At 38.6% G+C, this 22,174-nt stretch overlaps 1 non-coding gene across 1 annotated transcript; it reads right to left on the bottom strand.

Annotated features, from left to right (window-relative positions):
• Positions 1–10,588: 10,588 nt before the first annotated feature.
• On the bottom strand, positions 10,589–10,696 carry LOC130971665 (small nucleolar RNA R71). The gene has a single exon (XR_009082875.1). It is a non-coding gene; the product is annotated as a small nucleolar RNA R71 (small nucleolar RNA).
• Between the last annotated feature and the right edge of the window lie 11,478 nt (positions 10,697–22,174).

The raw sequence follows: 22,174 nt of genomic DNA, 5'->3' as shown, positions 1-22,174 counted from the left end.
TGATCCAACTCTTTGGCAATTTGCACAACTAACCAGCAAGTGCACTGGGTCGTCCAAGTAATACCTTACGTGAGTAAGGGTCGATCCCACGGAGATTATTGGTTTGAAGCAAACTATATTTATTTTATTAATCTTAGTCAGGAGGCCAATAAGATTATTTGGATTTAATTGTAAGAAGTCAAAGTGTTTAAAATTATTAGAAAAATAAAAGAGAATCAAATCGTTACTTGGTGTGCAGTAATGAGAAATATGTTGGAGTTATGGAGATGCTTTGTCCTTTGAATTTCTACTTTTCCTTGAAATCCTTTTCCACACGCAAAATCCCTTCTATGGCAAGCTCTATGTAGGGTGTCACCGTTGTCAATGGCTACTTCCCATCCTCTCAGTGAAAACGTTCCTATGCTCTGTTACAGCACGGCTAATCATCTGTCGGTTCTCAATCAGGTTGGAGTAGAATCCATTGATTCTTTTGCGTCTGTCACTAACGCCCAGCCTTCAGGAGTTTGAAGCTCGTCACAGTCATTCAATCCCAGAATCCTACTCGGAATACCACAGACAAGGTTTAGACTTTCCGGATTCTCATGAATGCCGCCATCAATCCGGCTTATACCACGAAGATTCTGATTAAGGAATCTAAGAGATACTCATTCAATCTAATGTGGAACGGAGGTGGTTGTCAGGCACACGTTCATGGGTTGAGGAAGGTGATGAGTGTCACGGATCATCACCTTCTCCATAATTAAGCGCGAATGAACATCTTAGATAAGAACAAGCGTGTTTGAATGGAAAACAAAGGAATTGTATTAATTCATCGAGACGCTGCAGAGCTCCTCACCCCCAACAATGGAGTTTAGAGACTCATGCCGTCAAAAAGTATGTAATTCAGATCTGAAAATGTCATGAGGTACAGAATAATTCTCTAAAAGTTGTTTAAATAGTAAACTCGTATCCTAGGTTTACAGAATATGAGTAAACTAAGATAATTGGTGCAGAAATCCACTTCTGGGGCCCACTTGGTGTGTGCTGGGGCTGAGACTAAAGCTATTCACGAGTAGAGGCTTTTCTTGGAGTTAAACTCCAAGTTATGACGTGTTTTGGGCGTTCAACTCCGGATCATGACGTTTTTCTGGCGTTTAACTCCAGACAGCAGTATGTACTTGGCGTTCAACGCCAAGTTACGTCATCTATCTTCGCGCAAAGTATGAACTATTATATATTGCTGAAAAGCCCTGGATGTCTACTTTCCAACGCCGTTGAGAGCGCGCCAATTGGACTCCTGTAGCTCCAGAAAATCTATTTCGAGTGCAGGGAGGTCAGGATCCAACAGCATCAGCAGTCCTTTTTCAGCCTAAGTCAGATTTTTGCTCAGCTCCCTGAATTTCAGCCAGAAAATACCTGAAATCACAGAAAAATACACACACTCATAGTAAAGTCCAGAAATATGATTTTTGCCTAAAAACTAATAATATTTAACTAAAAACTAATTAAAACATGCTAAAATCTACATGAAATTACCCCCAAAAAGCGTATAAAATATCCGCTCATCACTTGTATCTTTCCCAAACTTCATAGAGGGACTCACCTTCTTTCTGCCTGAAGGTTTGAACATCCACTCTAAGCTTGCTCAGCTTTTGAGGAGGAAAAAATTTGGCTAAGAAAGCCGTGACCAGCTTATCCCAAGAGTTCAGGCTATCTCTAGGTTGAGAGTCCAACCATATTCTAGCTCTGTCTCTTATAGCAAAAGGGAAAAGCATAAGCTTGTAGACCTCGGGATCAACTCTATTGGTCTTAACAGTAGCACAAATTTGCAAGAATTCAGTTAAGAACTGAAAAGGATCTTCTAATGGAAGTCCATGAAACTTGCAATTTTGCTGTATCAGAGAAACTAATTGACGCTTTAGCTCAAAGTTGTTTGCTCCAATGGCAGGGATTGAGATGCTTCTTCCATGAAAGTTTGAATTTGGTGCAGTGAAGTCGCCAAGCATCTTCCTTGCATTGTTGTTGGGTTCGGCCATGTTTCTTTCTTTTTTGAGATTCTCTGTAAGGTTTTCTCTGGATTGTTGTGCTTTAGCTTCTTCTTCAGAGTCCTTTCAGGTTCAGGATCAGCTTCAACAAGAATGTCCTTGTCCTTGCTCCTGCTCATATGAAAAAGAAGAGAACAGAAAAGAAGAGGAATCCTCTATGTCACAGTATAGAGATTCCTTTATGTGAGTAGAAGAGAAGAAGAATAGAAGAGGAAAAATTCGAACACAGAGAGAGAAGAGAAGAGGGTTCGAATTATGAGTAGAAGAGAAGTGTTAGTAAATAAATAAATAAATAGAAGGAGATGAGAGAGAGGAGTTTTCGAAAATAATTAAGAAGAAAAGGAAGATCTTTTTGTTTTTATTTTAAAATATAGTTAGAATTTGAAAATTAGGGGAAGAAATAAAATTAAAAATAAAATTTAAAACAATTAGTTAATTAAAAAGAATTTTGAAAAAGGGTGAGGAATTTTTGAAAATTAGAGAGAGAAAAGTAGTTAGGTGGTTTTGAAAAAGATAAGAAATAGTAAAACAAACAAAACTCAATTAGTTAATTAAAAAATGTTTGAAAATCAATTTTGAAAAGATAAGAAGTTAGAAAAGATTTTGAAATTGATTTTGAAAAAGATATGATTTGGAAAAGATATGTTTGAAAAGATATGATTGAAAAAATATGATTGAAATTTATTTTGAAAAAGTTTGAAAAAGAAATTTAGAAAGATTTGATTTTAAAAATAAAAGTTAATGACTTGACTAACAAGAAACTAAAAGATATGATTCTAGAATTTAAAGGTTGAACCTTTCTTAACAAGAAAGTAACAAACTTGAAATGTTTGAATTAATCACATTAATTGTTAGTAAAGTTTTTGAAAATTATGAAATAAAGATAAGAAAAAGATTTTGAAAATTAATTTTTAAAAATTTTTCGAAAAACATGAAATAAAAATGAAAAAGATTTGATTTTGAAAAAGATTTTGAAAAGATAATTTTTAAAATTAAAATCTTGACTTGACTAATAAGAAACAACTTATTTTAAAAATTTTGACTAAGTCAACCCAAAGATTTCGAAAATTATGAGTAAGATAAGAAAAAGATATTTTTTTATTTTTTTGAATTTAATGAGGAAAGAGAAAAACACAAAAATGACTCAAAATATGAAAATTTTGGATCAAAACCAATAATGCATGCAAGAACATTTTGAATGTCAAGATGAACACCAAGAACACTTTGAAGAACATGATGAACATCAAGAACTTATTTTTGAAAAATTTTTAAGGAAAGAAACACATGCAAGACACCAAACTTAGAGATTTTTCATGTTTAGACACTAATAATTCAAAAATGCATTTGAAAAACAACAAAAGACACAAAACAAGAAAATATGAAGAATAGCCTTCTCCTTTTGCAATATCTTCCTGATCTTTATCTTCCTCTAGAAAAATATAATTAAATATATTAGCAAAAAAGTACATAATAATGTTCAAAATCACTCAAGTATGTATGTCATAAATATAATATACCAAAATCATCATATCCACGTATCCAATTTTTGGTGCAAATCACCGTTTCAACATTATCTGACAACAAACGACTTCTATACTTATTCAAAACATGAGAACACATGCTAAATGCAGATTCTGAAGCCACGGTAGTAATAGGAATGCTCAACAAATCTCGTGCCATTAGTGATAATGTTGGAAAACGATGATGGTTGTCTTTCCACCATTGCAAAACATCAATGATTGCATCATTGCAAAATAATGTTGCCTCACTCAAATAAATATCCAGTTGGTTCTTTCCACTTTTCACTTCAGCTTCTTGATTACAGGACATCAAATCCTTTGCATTACAAACAATATATGAATCAAAAAGCATGAAAAATAAAAAACACATATAATCAAGTAGATAAAAATACTTACACCAACAATTTTAATAAGCTGAGTTCCAATTGCAGAAGATGTTGCTTGAGAAAAATTACTTGAAAGTTGGGAAGAACTCTCTACAGTTGTAGAGGAATTTTGGTCATAAACCTCAAAAAGCTTGTATAACTTACTCTTCACAAGCTCCACTTTGTCTTTAGCACTAATAGGATCAATCTCATTATAGCAATGAACCAAAGTGTTGAGTTTAAATCTAGGATCAAGAACTGCCCCAAATGCAAGAACAATACTGTATTCTTCCCAATATTTCTTGAACTTAATCATCATTTTTTCTCCCATGTTCCTTATAAGCGCTTCATCATTCTTCAAACTATTCATTAAAATAAGCTGGATTTGCCAAACTTGTAAAAAATACAAGTTGGATGTTGGGTAAGAAGTTCCGGACATCAACTTTGTAGTTTCGTAAAATGGTAACAAGAAATCACATATCTTTTCAGTTCTTCTCCACTCATCTGATGAAGGACAATACTCCCTAAACCCAGCTTCTTTTACTTTATACATTTCAAAAGCTTTCTTATAAGGAATAGCACTTGCAAGCATTGCATAAAGTGAATTCCACCTAATAGGAACATCTAAACATAATGTAGTCGTATACTCAAGTCCCTCGATATCTTCAAAACATTCTTTAAACTTAACCATTCGACTTTTTCAGATTTTCTCAGAAACTTAATAGACTCTCTAATCTTATACACTGCATCACCACATATTTTCATTCCATCTTGGACAATAAGATTTAAAATATGAGCAGAGCAACGAACATGAAAGAATTCACCACCACACAACAATGAACCATGCACATCCAAAGTACTTTTCAAGTGTTCAACACAAGTATCATTAGAAGAAGCATTATCCAGAGTAATAGAAAAAATCTTTTTATCAACTTTCCACTCAGTCAAAAGCGTAAAGATTTTAGAAGACAACTCAAATCCTGTGTGAGGAGGAAGCATATGACAAAAATTGAGAATTTTACTCTGTAATTTCCAGTTCTCATCAACAAAATATGCAGTCAAACATATAAACCCCTCATTGGTACTGGAAGTCCAAAGATCAGATGTTAATCAAATTCTATTTGGAATGGAAACTAAAATTTTTTTAAGTTTCGCAGCTTCTCTCTTGTGAACTTTCACTATGTCAGCTTTAACCGTATTTCTAGAAGGAAGTTTCAAAGTTGGACTAATATATTTCACCCAATTTCTAAATCTCCTATCATCAACCATATTAAAAGGCTTATCCCCAGCAACTACATACCCAGCAAACATATCTCTAGCCACTCCTGAATCAATCTTAAGTGAACCCATTTTAAGTTACAATTCTGCTATAGTCTGACCAATATCTTCATGCTTAATTTGAGTACAACTATCAAGATGCCGTTTTATAGTAGAAGTGCCATATCGCTTACCTCCAGCTTTAAACACTTTCTTGCATCCTTTACACTCAGCACGTTCTACTCCATCCTTATCTGGACCGAGCTTTAAATTCCAAACATCAGAGGTTGCTGGTCTCAGCCTTTTCGAACTAGGTTCATCAACCTCGACCGGAGCAGCCTTAGAACCAACTCCAGTTGTAACAAGGTTACTCACAGTTTCAGAATTCATATTTCCTGAAATAAAAGTAAATGTAAATTGTTTATATGAACTAGGTTTTTCAACCATTAGCAAACCATACAAAAAACAGCAAGTATTCAGCCATAATCAAAACTCAACCATTATGAAGTATATTCAAAACTCAACCATTATCAAATTCAAGTATTTAACCAACAATCAACCATTATCAAGTATATTCAAAACTCAACCATTATCAAGCAACACAAAAAATAAAAAACAATTTCTGAATATGCATCAGATTCAAGTATTTAACCAACAATCATTATTTCTCTTTAAAAATTGAATACATGATGGATCCATAAAAATTGAGCAATTAATCTATTATCAAATTCACCACTTGGGTGCTAAAAATTGCACTAGCAACTGCATAGACAGCTGCATTTGATGTAACAACAGAACAAAAAAAAGGATTAGTTGCATATGAATTGAAAGAATATGTACAATTGGTAAGAGTTGACCACCAGAATGACAAATTCAAAGAATATGTCTTCTGTTTTTTTTATAATGACAGTGAGCTCAATAACTCAGATATTTCTTCTCATCAATAAAATTGTTCAATTCTCTTAAGATAACTCCATTTGGAACAATTTTGTATGGTAATTGTGGTTTTTTGTTATGACTCAAAAAAAGGGTTCAAACATAGAAGCTCTAGCACGTCAAAAATGTAAAAGATAGTTGTTCTTTCTTGAGGCATCAACTGAATACTCATCTAATTAGAACAATTTAGCACATTAACTTGTTAATATATTCATTCTATTCAATTCTTTATATAAATAGTATCATAGTTCATAACTATTATTTAACAAATATTACATACATATTTATCCCACACAACCACACACATACTAAAAACAATAACAACACCACTAGCTAATTAGCTATAAACGGCTCTCTGTCTCTGATTTTATTTTATCCAAATCTTTGGTACTTTCTGTAGTTTAGTAACACCCTTTTTCTGTACATAATAAATAACAACACCATGCACCTTCACTTAGCAACACACACTATAAATTACAATCATCAAGTATATCATATATCAACTTGTATTAATAATTTGAAAACAAAGAATTAGTTACAAATATGTGTTCAGGTAATAGCATTAGTGATGAGCGGATAATTTGTACGCTTTTTGGCATTGTTTTTAGTATGTTTTTAGTGTGATCTAGTTAGTTTTTAGTATATTTTTATTAGTTTTTAATTAAAATTCATTTTTCTGGACTTTACTATGAGTTTGTGTGTTTTTCTGTGATTTCAGGTATTTTCTGGCTGAAATTGAGGAATCTGAGCAAAAATCTGATCCAGAGACTCAAAAGGACTACAGATGCTGTTGGATTCTGACCTCCCTGCACTTGAAGTGGATTTTCTGGAGCTACAGAAGCCCAATTGGCGCGCCCTCAACGGCGTTGGAAAGTAGACATCCTGGGCTTTCCAGCAATATATGATAGTCCATACTTTGCCCAAGATTTGATGGCCCAAACTGGCGTTCAAAGTCACCTCAAGAAATTCCAGCGTTAAACGCCGGAACTGGCACCCAAATGGGAGTTAAACGCCCAAACTGGCATAAAAGCTGGCGTTTAACTCCAAGAGGAGTCTCTACACGAAAAAGCTTCATTTGCTCAGCCCAAGCACACACCAAGTGGGCCCGGAAGTGGATTTTTATGTCATTTACTCATCTTTGTACACCCTAGGCTACTGGTTTTCTATAAGTAGGACCTTTTACTATTGTATTTTAATCTAAGAATCTTGGTAGCTATCTTTGAGTTTTATGCTATCTTAGATCACTGGGAGGCTGGCCTCACGGCCATGCCTAGACCTTGTTCTTATGTATTTTCAACGGTGGAGTTTCTACACACCATAGATTAAGGTGTGGAGCTCTGCTGTACCTCGAGTATTAATGCAATTACTATTGTTCTTCTATTCAATTCCGCTTGTTCTTTGTCCAAGATATCACTTGTTCTTCAACTTGATGAAGGTGATGATTGTCACGGATCATCACCATTCTCACTTATGAACAAAGTGACTGACAACCACTCTTGTTCTACAAGCATATGAGGCTTAGTGAATATCTCTTGGATTCCTGATACACGATGCATGGTTGATCGCCTGACAACCGAGTGCTCGCCTGACAAACGAGCCAGCCATTCCGTGAGATCAGAGTCTTCGTGGTATAGGCAAGAACTGATGGCGGCATTCAAGAGAATCCGGAAGGTCTAACCTTGTCTGTGGTATTCTGAGTAGGATTCAATGATTGAATGACTGTGACGTGCTTCAAACTCCTAGCAGGCGGGGCGTTAGTGACAGACGCAAAAGGATCGATGGATTTTATTCCGGCCTGACCGAGAACCGACAGCTGATTAGCCATATGCTGTGATAGAGCATGGGAACATTTTCACTGAGAGGATGGGAGGTAGCCATTGACAACGGTGAAACCCTACACGAGCTTGCCATGGAAAGGAGTAAGAAGGATTGGATGAAGACTGTAGGAAAGCAGAGAGACGGAAGGGAAGGCATCTTCATACACTTATCTGAAGCTCTCACCAATGATATACATAAGTATCTCTATCTTTATCTTTATGCTTTATTCGTTTATCACCATACCCATTTGAGTCTGCCTGACTGAGATTTACAAGGTGACCATAGCTTGCTTCATAGCAACAATCTCCGTGGGATCGACCCTTACTCACGTAAGGTTTATTACTTGGACGACCCAGTGCACTTGCTGGTTAGTTGTGCGAAGTTGTGTTTATGCCATGGTATTGAGCACCAAGTCTTTGGAGCCATTACTAGGGATTATTTCGAATTGTAGTGATCACAATTTCGTGCACCAAGTTTTTGGCGCCGTTGCCGGGGATTGTTTGTGTATGGACAACTAACAGTTCATCTTGTTGCTTAGATTAGGTATTTATTTTTTTTTCGAAATTCTTGAAGATGAATTCTAGAGTTTCATGATGATTTGTTGAAATCTGGCTGGCTGAGAAGCCATGTCTAATCTCATTGGACCGAGGTTTCAACTTATCATCACAGAAGCTTGTTGATTTTTTATCAATCTTGCTTTTGGAGCAGTGATCTGCTAAGGCTTGGCTGGCCTTTGGCCATGTCTAGTGTTTTGGACCGAAGCTTTCTTTGAAAGCTTGGCTGGCTGTGAAGCCATGTCTAATTCCTGGACCGGAGTCTTAGACTAGCATTGCACTGATTCCTGGAATTCTCATTAAGAATTTTGATATCTTTTTCCACTTAATTTTCGAAAATCACAAAAAAAAATTCACAAAATCATAAAAAAAACCCAAAAATATTTGATGTTTCTTGCTTGAGTCTAGTGTCTCATCTTAAGTTTGGTGTCAATTGCATACATTCATTCATGTGTCTCAAGGATCTTCAAGTAATTCTTGATGATTTCTTACTCTGATCTTTGAATTCTTTTGACTTGAGTGCTTATGTGTCTCATGTAGTGTCAGTAGTATACAAACTGCTAAGTTTGGTGTCTTGCATGCATTGTTATTTGATTCTTGTTGAATTTTGATTATTAAAAATCCAAAAATATTTTTAATTTGTGTCTTTTCAAGTCAATAATACAAAGAATTGAAGATTCAGAACATACTGCAGAGGAATTATACAGAAAAAGCTGGGCGTTCAAAACGCCCAGTGAAAAAGGACAGACTGGCGTTTAAACGCCAGCCAGGGTACCTGGTTGGGCGTTTAACGCCCAAAAAGGGTGCATTTTGGGCGTTAAACGCCAGAATGGATACCATTCTGGGCGTTTAACGCCAGGATGGCACAAGGGGGAAGATTTTCTTTTCAAAATCAATTTTTTTTCAAGTTTTCAAAGTTTTTCAAAATCAAATCTTTTTCAAATCATATCTTTTCAATCAAATGTTTTCAAAATCAATTTCTTTCCTTTTTCATAGATACTTACTAACAATTAATGATTTGATTGACCATCTCAAGTTTGTTGCCTTTTCTGTTGAGAAAGGTTTAATGTTTGAATCATATCTTTTCTTGTTAGGCAAGTCATCATTTTTTAAAATCAAATCTTTTAAAATTGTTTTCAAATCAAATCTTTTTAAAATGTTTTTCAAATCATATCTTCTCAATCACATTTTTTTAAAACCAATCATATCTTCCTAATCACATCTTTTTCAAAATAAGTTTTCAATCAAATCTTTTTAAAATTTCTAATTTCAAAATCTTTTTTCAAAAATCACTTGATTTCTTTCTCACTTTTATTTTCGAAAATCAATTAAGTGTTTTTCAAAATGTTTTCAAAATCTTTTTAGTTGAATTTTCGAAAATCTTCTTCCTTCCTCCCACATCCTTCTATTTATGGAGTACTACTCCTTCTTAATGCACAATTCGAACTCTATCTAATCAAGTTCGAATTCTTCTACCTTCTTCTTCTATTTTTCTTTTCCTCTGACACCTCAAGGAATCTCTATACTGTAACATAGAGGATTCCATATTTTCTTGTTCTCTTCTCTTTCATATGAGCAGGAGCAGAGACAAAGGCATTCTTGTTGAAGCTGACCCTGAACCTGAAAGGACCTTGAAGCGAAAGCTAAGAGAAGCTAAGGCACAACTCTCTGTAGAGGACCTAACCGAATTCTTCAAAGAAGAAGAACCCATGGCAGCCGAAAACAACAACAATGCCAACAATGCAAGGAAGGTGCTGGGTGACTTCACTGCACCTACTCCCAATTTCTATGGGAGAAGCATCTCTATCCCTGCCATTGGAGCAAACAACTTTGAGCTTAAGCCTCAATTAGTTTCTCTAATGCAACAGAATTGCAAGTTCCATGGACTTCCAATGGAAGATCCTCATCAGTTTTTAGCTGAGTTCTTGCAAATCTGTGACACAGTCAAGACTAATGGGGTTGACCCTGAGGTCTACAGACTGATGCTATTCCCTTTTGCTATAAGAGATAGAGCTAGAATATGGTTGGACTCACAACCTAAAGATAGCCTGGACTCTTGGGAAAAGCTAGTCAATGCCTTCTTGGCAAAGTTCTTTCCACCTCAAAAATGGAGTAAGCTTAGAGTGGAAGTCCAAACCTTCAGACAGAAGGATGGAGAATCCCTCTATGAAGCTTGGGAAAGATACAAACAACTGATCAGAAAATGTCCTTCTGACATGCTTTCTGAATGGAGCATCATAGGTATTTTTTATGATGGTCTCTCTGAACTATCCAAGATGTCTTTGGATAGCTCTGCTGGAGGATCTCTTCATCTGAAGAAGACGCCTACAGAGGCTCAAGAGCTCATTGATATGGTTGCAAATAACCAATTCATGTACACTTCTGAAAGGAATCCTGTGAACAATGGGACAAGTCAGAAGAAAGGAGTTCTTGAAATTGATGCTCTGAATGCCATACTGGCTCAGAACAAGATATTGACTCAACAAGTCAATTTGATTTCTCAAAGTCTGTCTGGAATGCAAAATGCACCAAGCAGTACTAAGGATGCTTCATCTGAAGAAGAAGCTTATGATCCTGAGAACCCTTCAATGGAAGAGGTGAATTACCTAGGAGAACCCTATGGAAACACCTATAATTCTTCATGGAGAAATCACCCAAATTTCTCATGGAAGAATCAAGAGAGACCTCAGCAAGGTTTCAATAACAATAATGGTGGAAGAAACAGGTTTAGTAATGGCAAGCCTTTTCCATCATCTTCTCAGCAACAGACAGAGAGTTCTAAGCAGAACCCCTCTGACTTAGCAACCATGGTCTCTGATCTAATCAAAACCACTCAAAGTTTCATGACTGAAACAAGGTCTTCCATTAGGAATTTGGAAGCACAAGTGGGACAGCTGAGCAAGAAAGTTACTGAACTCCCTCCTAGTACTCTCCCAAGTAATACAGAAGAAAATCCAAAAGGAGAATGCAAGGCCATAAACATGGCCGAATATGGAGAGGAAGGAGAGGAAGTGAACGCCACTGAGGAAGGCCTCAATGGGCGTGCACCAACCTCCAATGAGTTCCCCAATGAGGAACCATGGGAATCTGAGGCTCAAAATGAGACCATAAAGATTCCATTGGACTTACTTCTGCCTTTCATGAGCTCTGATGAGTATTCTTCCTCTGAAGAGGATGAGTATGTCACTGAAGAGCAAGTTGCTAAATACCTTGGAGCAATCATGAAGCTAAATGACAAGTTATTTGGAAATGAGACTTGGGAGAATGAACCTCCTTTGCTCACCAAAGAACTGGATGACTTGTCTAGGCAGAGATTACCTCAAAAGAAACAAGATCCTGGGAAGTTTTCAATACCTTGTACCATAGGCACCATGACCTTCAAGAAGGCTCTGTGTGACTTAGGGTCAAGTGTAAACCTCATGCCTCTCTCTGTAATAGAGAAGCTAGGGATCTTTGAGGTACAAGCTGCAAGAATCTCACTAGAGATGGCAGACAACTCAAGAAAACAAGCTCATGGACTTGTAGAGAATGTTTTGGTGAAAGTAGAAGACCATTACATCCCTACTGATTTCATAGTCCTAGAGACTGGGAAGTGCATGGATGAATCCATCATCCTTGGCAGACCCTTCCTAGCCACAGCAAAGGCTGTGATTGATGTTGATGGAGGTGAACTGATCATTCAAGTGAATGAAGAATCCTATGTGTTTAAGGCTCAAGGATATCCCTCTGTCACCATGGAGAAGAAGCATGAAGAGCTTCTCTCAAATCAGAGACAAACAGAGCCCCCACAGTCAAACTCTAAGTTTGGTGTTGGGAGGCCACAACCAAACTCTAAGTTTGGTGTTGAACCCCCACATTCAAACTCTAAGTTTGGTGTTGGGAGGTTCCAACATTGCTCTGAGTATCTGTGAGGCTCCATGAGAGCCCTCTGTCAAGCTACTGACATTAAAGAAGCGCTTGTTGGGAGGGAACCCAATGATTATATTTTATATAGTTTTTTTTGTTATTTTATGTTTTTTGTAGGTTGATGATCATAAGAAGTCACAAAATCCATTGAAAAAGCAAAAACAAAATGAAAAACAGGAAGAAAAACAGCACACCCTGGAGGAAGATGTTGCTGGCATTCAAACGCCAGTAAACCTAGCAGTTGGGCGTTTAACGCCCAGTCTGGCACCATTCTGGGCGTTTAACACCAGAAAGGGGCATCAGACTGGCGTTAAACGCCAGAAAAGGGCAAGAACCTGGCGTTAAACGCCAGGAATGGGCATCAGCCCGGCGTTTAACGCCAGAAATGGCTCAAAACGTGATTTTGAGCAACATTTGGTGCAGGGATGACTTTTCCTTGACACCACAGGATCTGTGGACCCCACAGGATCCCCACCAACCCCACCACCACTCTCTCTCTTCTTCCCCCATTCACCAATCACCTCAATACCTCTTCCCCAAAACCCCTTCAGCTATCAAATCCCATCTTTTTCTTCACCACTCACATCCATCCTTCATAAAACCCCACCAACCTCACCCTTCAAATTCAAACCACTTTCCCTCCCAAACCCACCCAAATTGGCCGAATACATAAGCCATCTCCTTCTTCCTCATTTCTTCTTCTTCTACTCTCTTCTTTCTTCTTTTGCTCGAGGACGAGCAAACCTTTTAAGTTTGGTGTGGTAAAAGCATTGCTTTTTGTTTTTCCATAACCATTTATGGCATCCAAGGCCGGAGAAACCTCTAAAAAGAGGAAAGGGAAAGCAAAAGCTTCCACCTCCGAGTCATGAGAGATGGAGAGATTCATCTCAAGGGTGCATCAAGACCACTTCTGTGAAGTTGTGGCCATGAAGAAGGGTCAACTTTGATCAAAAGGTTGGACCAAGTCCTCATAGATATCTGTGAAGAGGACGCCCAATGGAAGAGAAATTCAAGAGGAAAGCCGGTTCAACTGAGAAGGCATGACCTCAAGCCCATCACTAAGAAAAGGATGGAGCAAACAAGAGACCCCTCTCATCATGAGAGAGGAGCAACAAAGACAAGGAAGAGACATTGAGGAGCTCAAGCACTCCATAAGACCTTCAAGAGGAAGAACAAGCCGCCATCACTAAGGTGGACCCGTTCTTTAATCTCCTTGTTCTTTATTTTCTTGTTTTTCGAAATTTTCATGCTTATGTTATCCATGTTTGTGTCTTATGATCATTAGTGTCTTAGTGTCTATGCCTTAAAGTTATGAATGTCCTATGAATCCTTCACCTTTCTTAGAGATTGTTCTTAATTGAAAAAGATGAGAATTGCATGAATTTTGAATTTTATAACAGTTTAATTATTTTGATGTGGTGGCAACACTTTTGTTCTCTGAATGTATGCTTGAACAGTGCATATGTCTTTTGAATTTGTGGTTCATGAATGTTGGCTCTTGAAAGAATGATGAAAAAGGAGACATGTTACTGAGGATCTGAAAAATCATAAAAATGATTCTTGAAGCAAGAAAAAGCAGTGAATACAAAAAAAGAAGAGAAAAAGGGGAGCAAGCGAAAAAAAAAAACCGAAAAGAAAAAAAAAGAAAGAGAAAAAGAAAAAAAAAGAAAGAAATAAAGTTGTGATCCAAGGCAATAAGAGTGTGCTTAAGAACCCTGGACACCTCTAATTGGGGACTTTAGCAAAGCTGAGTCACAATCTGAAAAGGTTCACCCAATTATGTGTCTGTGGCATGTATGTATCCGGTGGTAATACTGGAAGACAGAGTGCTTTGGGCCACAGCCAAGACTCAATAAGTAGCTGTGTTCAAGAATCATCATACTTAACTAGGAGAATCAATAACACTATCTGGATTCTGAGTTCCTAAAGAAGCCAATCATTCTGAGTTCCAAAGGATAAAGTGAGATGCCAAAACTATTCAGAGGCAAAAAGCTAAAAGCCCCGCTCATCTAATTAATACTGATCTTCATAGATGTTTTTGGAGTTCATTGCATATTCTCTTCTTTTTATCCTATTTGATCTTCAGTTGCTTGGGGACAAGCAACAATTTAAGTTTGGTGTTGTGATGAGCAGATAATTTGTACGCTTTTTGGCATTGTTTTTAGTATGTTTTTAGTGTGATCTAGTTAGTTTTTAGTATATTTTTATTAGTTTTTAATTAAAATTCACTTTTCTGGACTTTACTATGAGTTTGTGTGTTTTTCTGTGATTTCAGGTATTTTCTGGCTGAAATTGAGGAATCTGAGCAAAAATCTGATCCACAGACTCAAAAGGACTGCAGATGCTGTTGGATTCTGACCTCCCTGCACTCGAAGTGGATTTTCTGGAGCTACAGAAGCCCAATTGGCGCGCTCTCAACGGCGTTGGAAAGTAGACATCTTGGGCTTTCCAGCAATATATGATAGTCCATACTTTGCCCAAGATTTGATGGCCCAAACCGGCGTTCAAAGTCACCTCAAGAAATTCCAGCGTTAAACGCCGGAACTGGCACCCAAATGGGAGTTAAACGCCCAAACTGGCATAAAAGCTGGCGTTTAACTCCAAGAGGAGTCTCTACACGAAAAAGCTTCATTTGCTCAGCCCAAGCACACACCAAGTGGGCCCGGAAGTGGATTTTTATGTCATTTACTCATCTCTGTACACCCTAGGCTACTAGTTTTCTATAAGTAGGACCTTTTACTATTGTATTTTAATCTAAGAATCTTGGTAGCTATCTTTGAGTTTTATGCTATCTTAGATCACTGGGAGGCTGGCCTCACGGCCATGCCTAGACCTTGTTCTTATGTATTTTCAACGGTGGAGTTTCTACACACCATAGATTAAGGTGTGGAGCTCTGCTGTACCTCGAGTATTAATGCAATTACTATTGTTCTTCTATTCAATTCCGCTTGTTCTTTGTCCAAGATATCACTTGTTCTTCAACTTGATAAAGGTGATGATTGTCACGGATCATCACCATTCTCACTTATGAACAAAGTGACTGACAACCACTCTTGTTCTACAAGCATATGAGGCTTAGTGAATATCTCTTGGATTCCTGATACACGATGCATGGTTGATCGCCTGACAACCGAGTGCTCGCCTGACAAACGAGCCAGCCATTCCGTGAGATCAGAGTCTTCGTGGTATAGGCAAGAACTGATGGCGGCATTCAAGAGAATCCGGAAGGTCTAACCTTGTCTGTGGTATTCTGAGTAGGATTCAATGATTGAATGACTGTGACGTGCTTCAAACTCCTAGCAGGCGGGGCGTTAGTGACAGACGCAAAAGGATCGATGGATTTTATTCCGGCCTGACCGAGAACCGACAGCTGATTAGCCATATGCTGTGACAGAGCATGGGAACATTTTCACTGAGAGGATGGGAGGTAGCCATTGACAACGGTGAAACCCTACACGAGCTTGCCATGGAAAGGAGTAAGAAGGATTGGATGAAGACTGTAGGAAAGCAGAGAGACGGAAGGGAAGGCATCTTCATACACTTATCTGAAGCTCTCACCAATGATATACATAAGTATCTCTATCTTTATCTTTATGCTTTATTCGTTTATCACCATACCCATTTGAGTCTGCCTGACTGAGATTTACAAGGTGACCATAGCTTGCTTCATAGCAACAATCTCCGTGGGATCGACCCTTACTCACGTAAGGTTTATTACTTGGACGACCCAGTGCACTTGCTGGTTAGTTGTGCGAAGTTGTGTTTATGCCATGGTATTGAGCACCAAGTCTTTGGAGCCATTACTAGGGATTATTTCGAATTGTAGTAATCACAATTTTGTGCACTAATTAGCAAAGGTTAGAGTTGTGGAGACCTTGAAGGATCAAAGAGACAAGCAGGCAGCAGCCGTGACAGAGAGCGTGGAGTAGCCTTGACCGAGAGTGAGGAGCACCCGTGACCGAGAGCGAGACCAGCAGAGTCAGAGGACAAGTCACGACTCACAAGACCCAGGAGTCTAGGACCGAGACCAGCAGGCAGCAGCGACGACGGCCAGACAGAGGTGAGGACGGAACTCTGAAGTTCGAGCTGAGGTCGTGGACGATGGAAATGGGAGACTGAGAGTGATGGTGAGGAGCTTAGGATGACCGAGTGAGAGACTGAGAGTGACGGTGAGGAACTGAGGAATTGAGGAACTAAGACTGAGGAACCGAGTGAGAGGCTGAGAGCCGTCGAGGAGACTGGAGAGTGGAGACGAGACGACTGAGTGTCTGAGTGCTGCGGTGCTGCCGAGGAACTGAGAGGGGTGAGAGTGAGACAGCTGCAACTGCAATGGGGATTAGGCCATTAGGGATTGAGGAATGGGCGAATGGCCGAATGGGGATTCAATTTAGGGTTTCGGCCGTTTAGGTGGGTGGGGAATGGGGATTGGGTCGGGTCGGGTCGGGGGGGTGGGTTCATGGGTAATGGGTTCAGCCAAAAAAAAAAACCTTCAGCCCGCCGGGGCAGCCCGCCCCGCCCCGCCAAAGCCCGCCAAAGCCCACGGTTTAAGTGGTTTGGGTTAGGCGGGCTTTTGTCTTACGGCGGTCCCAAATTTCCAGCCCAGCCCGCCTTTTTTGGCGGGTTACGCGGGCCGGCCCGGCGGATTAAGGCCCGTTTGCCACCCCTAGGTAGAACGTAAGTGTTTGTCAGGCACGCGTTCATAAGTGAGAATGGTGATGAGTGTCATGGATCATCACATTCATCAGGTTGAAGTGTGAGTAAATATCTTAGAATAAGAATAAGCTTAAATTGAATAGAAGAACAATAGTATTTTGCATTAATACTCGATGAACAGCAGAACTCCACACCTTAATCTATGGTGTGTAGAAACTCCACTGTTGAAAATACATAAGAACAAGGTCTAGGCATGGCCAAATGGCTAGCCTCTCCAAATGGCATATGAATTCGAAAATAGGGAAAAAGACCCTTATACAGTAGTAAAAAGTTCTATTTATACTAAACTAGTTGCCTAGGTTTACAAAAAATCAGTCTAAGTGCAGAAATCCACTTTCGGGGCCCACTTGGTGTGTGCTTGGGCTGAGCATTGAAGCTTTCATGTGTATACACTTTTCTTGGAGTTAAACGCCAGTTTGCAGCCTATTTTGGGCGTTTAACTCTAGCTTGTAACCTGTTTCTGGCGGTTAACGCCAGAATAGGGCAGGAAGTTGGCGTTTGAATGCCAGTTTGCATCGTCAAAACTCGAGCAAAATATGGACTATTAAATATTGCTGGAAAGCCCTGGATGTCTACCTTCCAACGCAATTGAGAGCGCGCCATTTGGGTTTCTGTGGCTCCAAAAAATTCATTTGGAGTGCAGCGAGGTCAGAATTCAACAGCATCAGCAGTCCTTTTTCAGCCTCTGAATCAGATTTTTGTTCAGGTCCCTCAATTTCAGCCAAAAAATACCTTGGACAGTCCCTCCATGTGCGCATCCCAAGAGTCTATGCATATAATCATAATCATTCATTATCATCTCATTAGGGGAAATCCGAGGAGTTAAAGTTCCCGGTCATATCTTGTGATGTAGGGTCAACAGAGTGTCGAGTTTCAACATAGAGAAAGTGGTGGCAAGCCACTGCGTCAACCCATAAAAACTCGTATCTCAGATAATAGAAATGCATATGCTATTAATCATTTAATATCAATCAATCATCATCAATACAGCCTTCATTCATAAAATTTCGACATTCTACACTTTTTCAATCAATCAACATTAGTTTCATCATCATTCATACCATATTCAACTTCATTTAAAATTCTCAATTCAAGTTCTTCCCTTCACAACCATCCTCTATAGGTCGGCCTTTTCTCTATGTTTAGAAACTAGAGATTGGGTCTTAGACGGTAGTTATAGAGGTTTGGAAAGCTAGAGGATAGGTTGAAAACTCAAAAATACACTTTTCAAAAAAAAAAAATAGGGGTCATGCGTACGCATGCCCATGCTCGCGAACGCATGGATGTAAAAATGCTAAAGTCATGTATGTGAGGACTGTCAACTTGCGCGAACTCATGAAACAAAAGGGGGTCGTCGTGCATATAGACCTTTAGTCGCATACACGTGAATGTAAACACAGTATTTTCGCATATGCATGCATGATGAGCGGATAATTTATACGCTTTTTGGCATTGTTTTTAGTATGTTTTTAGTATCTTTTAGTTAGTTTTTAGTATATTTTTATTAGTTTTTAGTTAAAATTCACTTTTCTGGACTTTACTATGAGTTTGTGTGTTTTTCTGTGATTTCAGGTATTTTCTGACTGAAATTGAAGGTTCTGAGCAAAAATCTGATTCAGAGACTGAAAAGGACTGCAGATGCTGTTGGATTCTGACCTCCCTGCACTCAAAGTGGATTTTCCGGAGCTACAGAAGCCCAATTGGCGCGCTCTCAACGGCATTGGAAAGCAGACATCCTGGGCTTTCCAGCAATATATGATAGTCCATACTTTTCCTAAGATTTGATGGCCCAAACCGGCGTAGCAATTCGGCCTCAGAAATTCCAGCGTTAAACGCCGGAACTGGCATAAAACTTGGAGTTAAACGCCCAAACTGGCATGAAAGCTGGCGTTTAACTCCAGAAAAGGTCTCTACACGAAAATGCTTCATTGCTCAGCCCAAGCACACACCAAGTGGGCCCGGAAGTGGATTTTTCTGTCATTTACTCATTTCTGTACACCCTAGGCTACTAGTTTTGCTATTAATAGGATCTTTTGACATTGTATCTGTACCTCATGACATTTTTACACGTTTCATTGTATACATTCCACGGCATGAGTCTCTAAACCCCATGGTTGGGGGTGAGGAGCTCTGCTGTGTCTTGATGGATTAATGCAATTACTACTGTTTCTTATTCAATCATGTTTGCTTCCATTCTAAGATATCACTTGCTCTTAACCCGGATGAATGTGATGATCCGTGACACTCATCATCATTCTCAACTATGAACATGTGCCTGACAACCACCTCTATTCTACTTTAGATTGAGTAGATATCTCTTGGATTCTTTAACCAGAATCTTCGTGGTATAAGCTAGAACTGATGGCGGCATTCAAGAGAATCCGGAAGGTCTAAACCTTGTCTGTGGTATTCTGAGTAGGATTCAATGATTGAATGACTGTGACGTGCTTCAAACTCCTAGCAGGCGGGGCGTTAGTGACAGACGCAAAAGGATCGATGGATTCTATTCCGGCCTGACCGAGAACCGACAGCTGATTAGCCATGCTGTGACAGAGCATAGGAACATTTTCACTGAGAGGATGGGAGGTAGACACTGACAACGGTGAAACCCTACATACAGCTTGCCATGGAAGGAGCCTTGCGTGTTTGATGAAGAAGACAGTAGGAAAGCAGAGATTCAGAAGATGGAGCATCTCCAAAACCTCAACCTATTCTCCATTACTGCTGAACAAGTACTAATTTCATGTTCTTTTGCTTTTCACAATCAATCCTGATAATTTCTGATATCCTGACTAAGATTTACAAGATAACCATAGCTTGCTTCAAGCCGACAATCTCCGTGGGATCGACCCTTGCTCACGCAAGGTATTACTTGGACGACCCAGTGCACTTGCTGGTTAGTTGTGCGGGACTGCAAAAGTGTTATTGCAATTTCGTGCACCAAGTTTTTGGCGCCGTTGCCGGAGATTGTTCGAGTTTGGACAACTGACGGTTTATCTTGTTGCTTAGATTAGGACTGTTTTATTTTTGTTGGTTTAGAGTCTTTTAGTTGAGTCTAGTTTCATATTTTAAGTTTGGTGTCAATTGCATGCTTTTATTTTTCTCTTGATTTTCGTTTTTGCATGTTCTTAGTCCCTTTTTGATTCATAAAAATTCTAAGTTTGGTGTCCTCTTTGTGTTTTTCCTTTAAAATTTTCGAAAATTAGTGTTTGATTTTCTAAAAATTTTAAGTTTGGTGTCTTTTTGTTGTTTTTCTCTTTCCTCTTTTCAAAAATCAAATCTTTTTCATAAAAAAAATTTTCAATCATATCTTTTTAATTGCTGTTTTCAAAATCTTTTTAATTAACTAATTGATTCAGTTCTCAATTTGCTTTGATCTTGTTTTCTTTTTGATTTTCGAATTTTTTTATTTTTTTTCCTTTTGATTTATTTTATTTTTTTCGTTTAATTCAAAAAAAAATAAAATTTATCTATTTGCAATCATTATCATTTCCCTTTTGTCCAGTATGGACCTAAGAGGGATTGATCAGTCCAAAAGGACTCTGGGATCATATGCTAACCCCATTACAGCTGCATATGGGAGTAGCATTTGTACACCTTCCATCAAAGCAAGCAGCTTTGAGCTAAATCCTCAACTCATTATCATAGTGCAGCAAAATTGCCAGTATTCCGGTCTTCCACAGGAAGAACCTACTGAGTTTCTGGCACAGTTCTTACAAATTGCTGACACAGTACATGATAAAGAGGTAGATCAGGATGTCTACAGACTATTACTGTTTCCATTTGCTGTAAAAGATCAAGCTAAAAGGTGGTTGAATAACCAACCTACAGCAAGCATAAAGACATGGAAACAGTTGTCAGACAAATTCCTGAATCATTTTTACCCTCCAAAGAGGATGACACAGCTAAGGCTGGACATCCAAGGCTTTAAACAAGAGGATAATGAATCCCTTTACAATGCCTGGGAGAGGTATAGAGGTATGCTAAGGAAATGTCCCTCTGAAATGTTTTCAGAGTGGGTACAGTTAGACATTTTCTACTATGGACTTACAGAAAAAGCTCAGATGTCTTTAGACCACTCAGCTGGTGGATCTATACACATGAGGAAGACAATTGAAGAAGCTCAAGAGCTTATAGACACTGTTGCTAGAAACCAATACTTATATTCTAGCAATGAATTCGTTCCAAAAGAGGAAGTCATGGCATTAGTCACTGATCCTAACCCTCAAGAACAGATGAATGAGCTTAATCAACAATTGCTCCTGATGACAGAACAGTTAGCAGAATTTAAAGAAATGCTCCATGATACTAAGGTTGCTAATAAGAACATAGAACTGCAGTTGAATCAAGCAAAACAGCAAATATCTAAACAAATAACAGAAGAATGTCAAGCAGTTCAACTGAGGAGTGGGAGAACACTGAATACCACTGCTCAAAGGAGCAAAAAGCCAAACAAGGAACAATTGACAGAGGACAACCAAACCACTGTTCAAAATCCCTCTGAGGACAGTAAGAGCCCAGAGAGGAATATTGGCGTTCAAACGCCAGAAAGGGAAGGAAAGTGATGAGCGGATAATTTATACGCTTTTTGGCATTGTTTTTAGTATGTTTTTAGTATCTTTTAATTAGTTTTTAGTATATTTTTATTAGTTTTTAGTTAAAATTCACTTTTCTGGACTTTACTATGAGTTTGTGTGTTTTTCTGTGATTTCAGGTATTTTCTGGCTGAAATTGAAGGTTCTGAGCAAAAATCTGATCCAGAGACTGAAAAGGACTGCAGATGCTGTTGGATTCTGACCTCCCTGCACTCGAAGAGGATTTTCTGGAGCTACAGAAGCCCAATTGGCGCGCTCTCAACGGCATTAGAAAGTAGACATCCTGGGCTTTCCAGAAATATATGATAGTCCATACTTTGCCCAAGATTTGATGGCCCAAACCGGCGTTCAAAGTCACCTACAGAAATTCCAGCGTTAAACGCCGGAACTGGCATAAAACTTGGAGTTAAACGCCCAAACTGGCATGAAAGCTGGCGTTTAACTCCAGAAAAGGTCTCTACACGAAATTACTTCATTGCTCAGCCC

Source organism: Arachis stenosperma, chromosome 3 (genome assembly GCF_014773155.1).
Source record: "Arachis stenosperma cultivar V10309 chromosome 3, arast.V10309.gnm1.PFL2, whole genome shotgun sequence".
Classification (NCBI taxonomy): Eukaryota; Viridiplantae; Streptophyta; class Magnoliopsida; order Fabales; family Fabaceae; genus Arachis; species Arachis stenosperma.
Note: the sequence above shows the minus strand (reverse complement) of the source record. Positions and strands in the feature narration are given on the sequence as shown.